A 12765-nucleotide genomic window follows, 5' to 3' on the forward strand; every position below is an offset into this window, starting at 1 on the left:
CCTCTATAATTCTGGGCATCCGCCCTCGCACCCTTTTTGTGAAGTGGAACAATAAAAGAATCCTTCCAGATAGTTGGAAAAACTGATGATGAAATAGACAATTGAAAAAGTTTAAGAATAGGTTTGCAGATGGTTGATGCACAAAACTTAAGCACACACCCAGGAAGTCCATCAGGACCGGGAGAATAAGTTGGCGTTGTTGATGTTAAATCTCTTAAGAGAGAACTTTCGGTAATTATAGGGGAAAAAATACAATTTGCCCTATTTAAGGGATTACGGTAATTTGATTCTGACCATGAAGAAGAGCTATAAGTAGTTTGGAAAAAGTCAGAGAATAAATCAGCAATTTCAGAGTCAGTCGATGCCTCCATTGAGTTAAATCGAACCGATGAAGGCAAAGCTGATGACTTACGCTTTGCGTTGACAAAGTTATAAAATTGCTTCGGATCATTTGTAAATTCAAATTTACAACGATTTAAATACATGGAATAGCAATGACTGTTAAGAACATTAAAATCAGATCGAGCTACCACATATTTCGAAAAATCAGATGGCTTACCCGATTTTTTATACTTTTTATAAGTGTTTGTTTTAAGATTTTTTAGTCTTTGAAGCGCATTTGTAAACCAGGGGGGCCTGTTCGGCTTGGGAGGAAGCCTATCAGGAACGCATTCATTAAAAAAAGTGTTTAGAACGCTATAGAAAAGTTCCGTTGCACTTTCGATTTCCACACAATTATAAAGATCTGTCCAATCGTATTGCGAAATCATTAAATTAAGTTTATTATAGTCACATTTCCGAAAACATCTCATTTTAGTTGGAGAAACTAAAGGAGAGAGGGTATCAAGGTAGGGGAGGCAAATTGTTAATTCCATAGTTGGATGGTATCGGTCTTCTGGTACCACAAGAGCGTCAATTCTAGATACTGTGACTTCAGACGGCTCTGAAACAAACACAAGATCTAATTGTCTATTTAATGAATTTCGTATAAAGCTAACCTGCTGTAACGATAATTCTAAAAGGCCATCCACAAAATCATGGGTGGATAAAGGTAAAGCGACAAGTGAGTCAGAAGGGGGGGACCAAGATATATCAGGGAGATTAAAGTCACCCAAAACAATGAAAAGGTCTCTATTGGAAAAAAAGGATAAAATTGATTTAATAGCAGATAGATGTTGCTCATAAATTATTAGGTCAGAGCCAGGCGGAATATACGAACATGTAATAAAAATAGACAAGGTTTGCAGGGAAACTTTCACACAAACAAATTCAATGTCATTAGAGGCATAAGAGTGAATTCTCTCAGAACTTATGGTGGAGGTGACGGCAATTAAAACGCCGCCCCCCCTACGGGAAAGGCGATCGGTTCTGTAGGAATTAAAATTGGTAGACAGAACTTCAGAGTCTGTTATCTCTGGTTTCAGCCAAGTTTCAGTAAAAGCTAAGATATCGTCCGTAAATGCCGAGGAGTCAGCATAAAGCTTTGGTAGCTTCATGTTAAGTCCTCTAACATTTTGGTAAGTCAATAATAAACTTTTCAGTTTTTTGGCACCGTGGAAGGCCTATTATTTGTTCTCGGTTTATTAGGAACAAATTCTTTTATAACCAGATCATCATTAAGCCAGAAGCTTTCAGAAAGCAGTTCTTTAAACACATCAGGCGGAGCAAAAATTTTGAAAGACGATATCCTACGGGCGTATGAAAATCGAAATTGTTCAACCGCAATATCCTCGGATGGGAATTTTTCACGAATGAATTCCAAAACATCCTCAGATGTGGTATCAGGCGTAAATCTTGAAACAAATAGTTGCTTCCTATGTGGAACAACTGAGAGTTTCTTACGCCCCCCAGCAGCAGTCTGAACCTCACTCAGCTGAGAGCCAGAAGCGGCACCTACTGTACGTCTGGGTACAACTGAGAGATTTTTACGCCCCCCAGCAGCAGCCTGAACCTCATTCGACTGAGCGGCAGAAAGGGCGCCCACTGTACCTATGGGTATGGTCGGCACCGGATTGGTTGATTCCGCCGGATCTGGAGCCTGACTTTCAGATACAGGGGCTACAGGGACAGGGACTACACCTGAACTAGCAGTATCCATTGGCACAGATGGTTCACTTACCCCTGTGTCACCAGAAACTGCAGCAGCTACCAAGTTTGGATTTAACGTGGATTCAACACTCGCCTTTACTGTCGTTGAGCTAGCTTTTTTGCGTTTGGGCGACTCGGTTAATAATTTTTTATTATTAAATTGTTCACATACGGAATTAAATCCATCATTGAGCTGTTTAAAAACTCGTGAAAGATTACATAGGCCGTCTCGAGTCTGCCTCATAAAGCTGCTCATCTCAACTGCCAAATCCCTGCAGTGCTCACATACCCACATGAGACCAATCCGCATTTCAATAAAGTCTTTAACTCTGCCAGTAAATCCTGCACATTTGGAATGCATCATTGCTTCGCAGAGCCAACAGTAAACAAAAGGGTCATTAGATGCAGTCCTACAATTTTTCTTAGTACAGATAAGAGTCATTATAAGAAAAATATGTTAGAGAATAAAGAGAATAAAATAAAAAGTATATAAAAGTATAAAAAAATACCTCAAGTAAATTTGGCACTGGGATCAAATTCCAAAACCACAAAATCACAAAAACACAAAAAGTATAAGAGCGCGAGATCGCGAATTAAATCTGATATATATATATCGAGCTAACAAGTTATGTGCCATCGCTATTCGATATCTAACGGCTTTTCTATTCGATGTATCGATAAGACCGGCCCCAGCGAGTCTTGTATTGGTCACTTCTGGAACACACACGTATTTTTGATATGAGCCATTAATTTCAACTGAAGTATAACTAATAAACTTAAGTAATGTGAATATAACTCTTCACCTTGCGTTCTCTGTTATTTTGGGACTTAGTGAGTACCTCATTGTGCACCACCAACTCCGTTGAGTTATAACAATTGGCGACGAGAAAAAAAAGAAAATAAAAAAAATGGACGCAGCAACGCTGGAAGCTATTTTAAAGAAACAACAAGACTTCCTAGTGGATATTTTGGGTGCAAACCGAACTTGGATGACACAGCAAACCAACCAACAAATGGAGAGACTTTCACAATTAAAGGAAGAGCACCAACAAAATAGCAGTTCAACCATAACCTCGCAAAGTCACCATGTGCCGGCATTCGCGCCGTTTATTAAAGGGAAAAATAATTGGGAACTCTACATTGCACAAATGCAACAACATTTCGCAGCATATGACGTCAGCAGCAACGATCACAAGAAGGCATTTCTTTTATCGTGGATTGGTCAAGATATCTTCGAGCTATTAACGAAACTTTACGGCAGTGAAGACATACAAAGCAAACAATTTGACGAGCTAATTGCAAAGCTCTCCGCGCACTTCAAATCAGGAATACACGTACTCGCATCCAGATACGAATTGTTTTCTCTTAAAATGAAACAAAATCAATCATATGCAGAATGGATTGCTGAATTACGTGGTATAGCTCGCAACTGTAAATATGTTTGCAGCAAATCAACATGCAACACAGAATTCGCAGAAGACCTTATTCGTGACATTATAGTTCTAAATACGCCACACGAAGCCGTACGCACCGCAGCGTTACAAAAGGTCAACCCAACTTTAGCAGACATCGTTTTAATAGCAGAAAGCTTTGAAACAACGCAAGTGCTAAAAAAAAAAAATGTCAGCAGAGAAAGATGCCACAAACGAAGTATTTCAACTTAAACGCAACTTTAACAAGTATAACAAATATCGCAAAACAGACGGCATTGACTCATCAAGTAGCAAACTCCAGTCCTGTTCTGGATGTGGATCGCATCATCCACGTGAAAAGTGTAAATTCCGCAAAGCGCAGTATCACAAATGCAAGCGTGTGGGCCATATCGCACCGGTATGTAAAGCGAATACAATGTCAGATTCCAGAAAATCAAGGACTCCTGAAGTAAGCCAACTTCTCTCTTTGGAGCTACAAAGAACAATTAACAGCATTTCACAAAAGAAAATCGGTCGCAAATATTTTGCCGAAGTTCGTGTAAACAACGCAGTAGTCCGATTCCAATTAGATTCTGGTGCCACTTGCAGCGTGATTGGAAAACAGACATACGCAAAATTGGGAAAGCCCATTCTGGAGCCAATGGACGAAGAAAGCCTTGTTTGCTATGGCGGCAATCAAGTTAACATTTTGGGTACTCTAAACGCAATTATTGAATACAAGAAAAAAAAATTAACAGCACATCTGATCGTAACAGATGTTCAACACAACAGCGATATTTTAGGAACCGATCTATTGGACGAGTTAAAGTTGTGTGCGTGCCAAGCACACATTGTACACGCAATTGCACCAATAACAACAAAAACACATATAGATATGAATTTTTTTGCAGAAAAATATCCAGCTGTTTTTACCAACGCACTCGGTCATTGTAAGTCGTACAAGGCCAGCCTGCACTTGAAGCAAAGTTCAACACCAAAATACATAAAATCACGCCAAATACCATTTGCCCTAATGGATTTGTTTACAAAGGAAGCCAAACGCCTGGAAACATTGGAAATCTGGAAACCAGTTAAGTTTAGCCAGTGGGCAGCCCCCATTGTTGTGGTACAAAAATCAGCAGCTACCATTCGAATATGTGGAGATTTCAAAGCCGTAAACAACTGTTTAGAAGTAGACCAACACCCATTACCTCGAGTAGAGGAAATTTTCCATAAGCTGTCTGGAGGCAAAATCTTCGCAAAAATTGATTTATCAGATGCCTATTTTCAAGTTGAATTGGAGGAAACAGCAAAAAAGCTTATGGTAGTCAACACTCCACTAGGTCTATTTGAGTATCAACGTATGCCGTTCGGAGTAGCTAGCGCGCCCGCTATTTTTCAACGTATGCTTGAACAAATCATTGCTGGTATACCGAGGACAGTAAATTATCTAGATGACATCATAATCGCAGGTACGTCTGAATCGGATCTTGCATGTAACGTTGAATCTGTGCTAAGCCGCCTTCAAGAAAATAACTTGACATGCCGCATAAGCAAATGCAGTTTTATGGAAACGAAAATTGAGTATTTAGGCTACATTTTGGATGAAAATGGTACCAGCCCAGCACCCTCGAAAATTACAGCGATACAAAACCTGCCGCGCCCTACAAATTTAAAGGAACTGCAAGCCTTTCTTGGTAAAATAAATTACTATAATAAATTCATCCCGAATTTTTCACAGGTAGCAGCCCCTTTAAATACATTACGTAAAGCCAACGTCAAGTTTCAATGGAGTAAGCCACAGGAGGATGCATTTATAGCCTTGCGAAATAAACCGTGCAGCACATCACTTCTAGCTCATTTTGATGACAGCCTTCCAATTGTGCTCGCAACTGACGCATCGCCTAATGGCATAGGAGCCGTAATTTCGCATACGTATCCAGATGGATCTGAAAAGCCAATCGCTTATGCTTCGAAAACTCTGGATGAGCACCAGCGCCGCTATAGTCAAATCGAAAAAGAAGCTTTGTCGATCATGTTTGGAGTAAAAAAATTTCATCAATATTTATATGGCCGCAGCTTTACTCTCATTACAGATCACAAGCCACTCGTGTCGATTTTTAACCCTAACAAGCAACTCCCTTCGATGACTATTCAACGTCTACAAAGATACGCAATTACACTAATGGCATACCGATATTCTATAAAGTACAGACCAACAGACAAACACAGCAACGCCGATGCTTTATCGCGTCTACCAGAAGGCCCGGATACATCGTTTGACACTAAGGTGTGTTTACAGCTCCATGTGGAAAACCAATTAGCGGATTTCCCTATGGATGTGAAGCAACTAAGAGACCTTACAGCAAAGGACAGCGCACTTCAACGAGTCAAGTGTTTCATTGATAATGGATGGCCAGCTAAGCTATCTCCGCAAAATCAGGACTTGCAACAATTTTTTTATTCGCCGTAACGCACTCAGCATCGAATCTGGAGTCATTCTATTGCACACTGACTTTGTTCGTGTTATAATACCAGCAGCAGCTCAACAAAAAGTTCTTAAAATGCTACATATTGGACATTGGGGAATTACGCGAATGAAGCAAATGGCTCGCAGATATTGTTATTGGCCCAGCATGGATATACATATAGAGAAATTTTCAGCACAATGTACTTTATGTCAACAACATAGCAATGCTTCACCAGCCCGTGAATTTTCTTATTGGCCTGCATCAGCAGAGCCTTGGCAGCGTATACATTTGGACTTCGCCGGACCCTTCTATAACGCAATGTGGCTTATTTGTGTTGATGCACATTCAAAGTATACAAAAATGCAGTCTACAACAGCCGAAGCCACAATCAACGCTCTTAAAATCATATTCGCCAGCGAAGGTCTTCCCGACACCATAGTCACGGATAATGGAAGACAATTCATAGCTGCAGAATTCCAAACTTTTTGTGATACGCAAGGCATAAAACACCTCACATCGGCCCCGTTTCACCCCGCATCTAATGGGGAAGCAGAACGATTTGTTCGTACTTTCAAGCAAGCATTCAAAAAAGCCGTGGAGGAAGGTAATAGTACAACGAACTCACTTTTAACTTTTTTGAGCTCTCTCAGAAGCACGCCTATCCCGAATTTAAATAAATCTCCGGCAGAGATGCTTCATGGTCGTCAGCAGAAAACCCTACTGGACCGACTTCTACCTCCAATACCTATTGTTGCCAGCCCTGAGGATCGTAAACATTCATTTAACGTAGACGACCCTGTTTTCGTTAGGAACTTTTCTGGAGGTCCAAAGTGGATTTCGGGCACGGTTAGTCGCAAACTTGGAAAGATTATGTATGCAGTCCAAAGCGATCAAGGAATGCTCAGGCGACATCGCAACCAAATGAAACCACGTAGTCCCTGTTCAGTCAACGCTTCAACTAGCACCGCACAAGATGATCTAAAACAAAATCAATAGCCACTCCGCCGATCAAGCCGATTACTTCAAAAAAAACCTTAACGCCGGTACTTCAAAATAAGAGGGGAGGAGTGATATATATATATCGAGCTAACAAGTTATGTGCCATCGCTATTCGATATCTAACGGCTTTTCTATTCGATGTATCGATAAGACCGGCCCCAGCGAGTCTTGTATTGGTCACTTCTGGAACACACACGTATTTTTGATATGAGCCATTAATTTCAACTGAAGTATAACTAATAAACTTAAGTAATGTGAATATAACTCTTCACCTTGCGTTCTCTGTTATTTTGGGACTTAGTGAGTACCTCATTGTGCACCACCAACTCCGTTGAGTTATAACAAAATCGAAAGAGAGCGCGAGAGAAAAGTCTTCTATCGACTGAGCGTGGCTTGTGGGGCACCAAAACAACTCAACGCACGAACAGTTAGATGTAAAGCAAGCAAGAGAGAGAGAGACTATGAGAATAGGTCTACAAGAAATTCGGCAGGTTCAGAGAGAGTGAAATTACAGTTATAATAGAGCGGCAGAGAGAGAGAGTAAGAGTAAGAGAGAGAATATAAGAGCCAATTTGGAGAGTGCAAATTACACTAACAAAGCCAAGATATTAAATAAATCAAATGGAAATGTTAAAATAACTATAACCACGTACCCGTAATCTGGGAGATCTATGAAAGTCACTAACACGATTGTTAGGCTAAACTTTGTTAGTAAATAAACACAAAATACTTGCGGAAATAACACAATATAAAACAAAAACTCAGAGCACAATGGTAAACACAACCGTTCACAAGCGACGCTAAATCGGTAATAAGTACTGCAGTATCAAAAAACGAAAATAAGACTACGAATAAAAAAAGAGGATTGTGCTTGAGATAGTGTGTGATAATGAATAAAATTAAGGAATACAATTGCTTAAATGGTGATTTTGAACTTTAAAAAATCTTTAAAAAAAAACTGTGCCATCGAAAATTAGTGGTATTTTCGTGATTTGGGGGTCGAACACTAACAGAATTTGGCATCAATTGCTTTGGAGCTCTCCAAGAATATTATTTTGTAAACTAGTGTAATCGGCGTATCTCTCGTAAAATAGGGCATCTTGCTATGAAGTGAAAGGAGTCTTCCCGTTCTCTTCGGTTACAGAGTGTGCATTCCTCCGATTAGGCTCGTCTATGTGGCGCGTAGTTTAGTCGTAGTATCTCCACTCTAGCTTTGAAGATCGTGGAAATAACATAGATTTTAAAGTGGTCGCTAAAATAGTTTTTCATGCCTAGATTGTACTCAAGCGTTCTGTAGTGTTCTCGGCTCTCACTTTGCCTTGCTTGTTCTTCTGCTCGTTGCCTCACTTGGATGTTTATCGCCTCGAGTATGTTCTGGTGACTGTACCCCTTTGTGACGGTGCCCCTTTTTTTAAACATTAAAGTGATTTGTTGCTGCCGATTTAATTCGTCGTTGCTGCCGCCAAATCAAATTGTTGCCGCCAGTTAATTTTTTTGGAAGTTTGGAAGCTGCAGTTTCTTCGATTCCCATTGCCGCTGCTCTTCTCAATCGCCGTTAGCTGGACCAGTGTAGTTGTTGTTGCCGCTGTTAATCCGCTGTTCCTGCCTACGTGAATTCGTCGTTGCTGCCGCTGGAAAATTTTGACCGCTGCAGTTTTCAATCGCCGTTAAGTGGACCAGTGAAATTGGTTGCCGCTGCTTGTCGCCAGTTGCTGCCTACGCTATTTCGTCGTGCTGCCGCTGGAAAATTTTGGCCGTTATCGCCAAATTTACCGCTTTTATCCCCTACGCACAGGAAGGAAGGCATATGGATTCGAAGAGGGAAGTTACCGACGGATGTGAATCGTCCTACCAGGTATAGAGTGCTAAAAGTTGAAAGTTAATCTGTGGCGTTTTGTAAATTGTGTTTTGGCCCATCTTTCAACTTATTGCATTCGTGTGAAAAATTCGGTAGATAGCGGGCATTCTAACCAAGAAATAAATAAAACTTGCATGCACTAACGATTATAATTCTGATACATACATACATCCATACAAATATACATATTTCGAATTATAAATACATAAGTGAATCGCTTTGGACCAAAATCAAATATATATTTGTCGGCATCCTGGTTGTTCAAAAAATAAAATTCCCCCATTTCTCGTCGTAGTGAACACCAATTATAGCTTTGCAAAAATTAAAAGGGTAAAAATTGGGAAGTGTGAAAATTTCTAATTCGAGAATTAAATTCCCGGCAAATTTTCGGCCGCGCATTTTCCTCAAATTTCTCTCGCTTTTCGCCATTTCCCGCGCTTTAAGCGTCAGGTTTATATATTCGTTGGCCTTAGTTATCGGTCAGTGCATCATTCTCCTTTAGCTTTGCGTTGAGCACCGCCAGCCGTACTCACATACACACACACAAAGACAGCGCAGCCCGTTCTTTCGAGTTCTCTTTCGTCGTTTTCGTTTTCGATCGCTGGAACTGTGCAAGCGTTGCCGCTGCCTAAACGCTGGTTCGGTTTTTGGTGTTTGATTCATTTAAATAACTCCCCTACACTGCTTGCGTTCAGCTTATTCCTCTCGTTGGTTATTATACCCTTGCAGAGGGTATTATGATTTCAGTCAGAAGTTTGCAACGCAGTGAAGGAGACATTTCCGACCCCATAAAGTATATATATTCTTGACCAGCATCACAAGACGAGTCGATCTAGCCATGTCCGTCTGTCCGTCTGTCCGTCTGTCCGTCCGTCTGTCCGTCTGTCCGTCCGTCTGTCCGTCGGGATGAAACTTTCGTAAAAGTCGTATTTCTATTGCAGGTAGTATATATGTCGGAACCAACCGGATCAGACAACTATATCTTACAGCTCCCGTAGGAAGGATAAAAAAAAAACGTAAAAAAATTCTAGCTCCGGTGTTTTTTTTACCTTCTACTCTTGGGAATATTTTTTTTTATATATTTCTGAATTTCGGTTTTTTTGTTTTTTAAATCGGATCACTATATCATATAGCTGCCATAGGAACGGTCGAAAAATTAAATGGAAATTAATGGGAAAAAAAATTATATCTTTGTTGGTTTTTATTACATTCCCTTCTACTCTGGGATATGACTATTTTGAAATATTTTTGAATTTCGATTTTAATTTTTAAAAGATTCCTTTTCATACATACAATTTCAAAAAAAAAAAAAATAAATTAAATTCTAAACTCTTCGATACCAAAAAAAAAAAAAAAAAAAATGCCAAAATCAGAAAGTAACAACAAGGACATCGAAGGGTTGAAAAACCAACGAGATGGATATATGAAGAGTATAGAGCGAACGCAAAAATATTTAAAGGAGGGTCGATTCTCCTTAAATACAGTTGAGTTAGAATGTCGATTAGAAATCCTAAATACGCACATTGAAAATGCTTCGTTTATACAGAATAAAATTGAAGCGAAAGATAGAGATGATGAGTACCGCGAAGAGTTAGAAGAGACTGCGGTAATAGCAAAATCGTTGCTAATTTCCCTAATTGCGGAAACAAAGCTTAAGAGCGTTGACAATTCCGCTCCGCCGGCAACGCGCACACCCCAATGCCGTTTGCCGAGCGTCGCCCTTCCAACCTTTAGCGGAAAACATTCCGAATTTAAAAATTGTATAAGCCTTTTCGAAACTTTTGTTGACAAGGATGACACGCTGCACGATATCGAAAAATTTAACCATCTAATATCGTGTTTGGCTGGAGACGCGCTAGGAACAGTCAGGGCATTCCAAGTTACAGCGAACAATTATCCAAAAGCCCTGGCTAGCCTAAGGCGGGCTTACGATAATGATTGTTTAATTTTTTTTGACAATATATCGACACTGCTTAATCTGCCAAAGATTTCCCAGCCATCAGCTACAGCCTTGAGAAACCTGATCGACACATTCACAGCGCTGTACGATTCTCTTTTGTCCATTGGGGATGACAAACGTATTACGAATGCTATCCTCATCCATCTAGTAATGGGCAAAGTCGATGCAGGAACTAAAAGAAAATGGGAAGAACAGTTAGATTGTACTTCGCTTCCTCTTTGGAGCGAGTGTGAATCGACCCTGAACAAGCTCTGTCAGCATATGGTTGCCGAAGAAGCGTGTAAGCCAAAAATTGTTCAGCAGAGCCAGGCTTATCCTAAGAAGAATGGAAATAGGAGTTTTTCGTTTGTTGCTGCCATAGACGACCCCGAAGTATGTGTGTTTTGCAACTCAGCAGAACATCAAGTAGGAAATTGCACTGCTTTTGCTGCCCTAAAGGCTCCTTTATGCATTAACTGCATCCGAAAGGGCCACGGTAAAAAGATGCAAATCGAAAAGATGCAGGGTGTGTAAGTCCTCACACCACACATTGCTGCACATTTACTCGCCATCAAATCTCGCGTTGCCAGCTCCTCCTCAGCCCACGCTCTTGCAGAATACTCCATCCACTTCGCATGTTATGCATGCGACTGCATCGGATAAAGTTATTCTTGCCACAGCCATTGTGAGTGTCCAAACAAAAAGTGGCGAATTAGTTTTGGCTCGAGCGCTGCTCGATTCTGGTTCACAAGTAAATTTTTTGACCGATGAGCTCGCTCAGAGACTTCAGATTAAGAGAGAGGACGTGTGTTTGAGCTTGCGGGGCATTGGTGGAACTAATGCTCAAGCAACCAAGAAAATTCACACGATAGTTAAGTCGCGAGTGGGTAGCAGTCAATTGTCGTCCGAATTTTACATACTAAAAAATATTTCTGGTTATCATCCGGACCAAACGGTGAACACCAGCGGCTGGAGGGTAATATTCAATTGGCAGATCCATTCTTCTTCAAGCCCCAAAAAATAGATATGCGTATAGGCGCAGACTCGTTCTTTGAACTATTGTCAGTCGGCCAGATAAAGCAAGGGCCTGAGTTTCCCATTTTGCAAAAAACAGTTCTCGGCTGGATAGTGTCAGGGAGATGTGCCTCAGAAAAAATAAGAAACACGGAAAAGTTGGTACATCTCAGCTGCCAGGAGGAAGTGTTGGAGTCAATCGACACAACCCTGCAGAAATTTTGGTCTGTGGAGGACTTGCAGCCCAAGGCCAAGGTCCATACTCCTGAGCAGCAACTTTGTGAGCAACACTTTGAGAAAAACACTCAAAGATTGTCGTCCGGGAGATTTTCGGTTCGTCTGCCGTTCAAATCTGACCCAAACACTCTTGGTTCATCATATGAAGTTGCGAAACGTAGATTTTTGTCGCTTGAAAGAAGATTATCCAAAGATCCTTCTTTAAAAAAGATGTATCTAGAATTCATGGAAGAATATGAAGCGATGGGCCATATGTCTTCCACGAACAATAAAATCCCAGACAGTCCGCACTATTTCATTCCGCACCAATGCCTATCCCTATCTGGCGATTCGGTGTTTAATGCGGCTTGGAGAGATTGCGCAGGATTCGTGTCCAAAAGCCGCCAAGCTCATTCAGAATGACTTTTATGTTGACGATATGTTGACTGGCGCCAGAAGCGTTGAGGACCTGTTAAGCCTTCGAGTCGAAGTTTCTCAGGTATTGCAAGAGGCAGGATTTAAATTGGCAAAGTGGTTTTCTAACTGCCCAGAGTTATCCGCATCTGAAAGCGCTGTCATGCCGCTAACGGCAGACTCAGACGTAACTAAGACCTTGGCGTGGTTTGGTTGCCGGGTAAAGATTACTTTCAATTTCGGTTGGATGACTCTTTCCTGGATCTTCGTGCGACAAAACGAAACATACTGTCGGTGACTGCCCGACTTTTCGATCCGCTTGGCCTGTTGTGCCCTCTAGTGACTAGGGCAAAA

The sequence above is a fragment of the Drosophila takahashii genome, chromosome 3R, assembly GCF_030179915.1.
Source record: "Drosophila takahashii strain IR98-3 E-12201 chromosome 3R, DtakHiC1v2, whole genome shotgun sequence".
NCBI classification, from domain to species: Eukaryota; Metazoa; Arthropoda; class Insecta; order Diptera; family Drosophilidae; genus Drosophila; species Drosophila takahashii.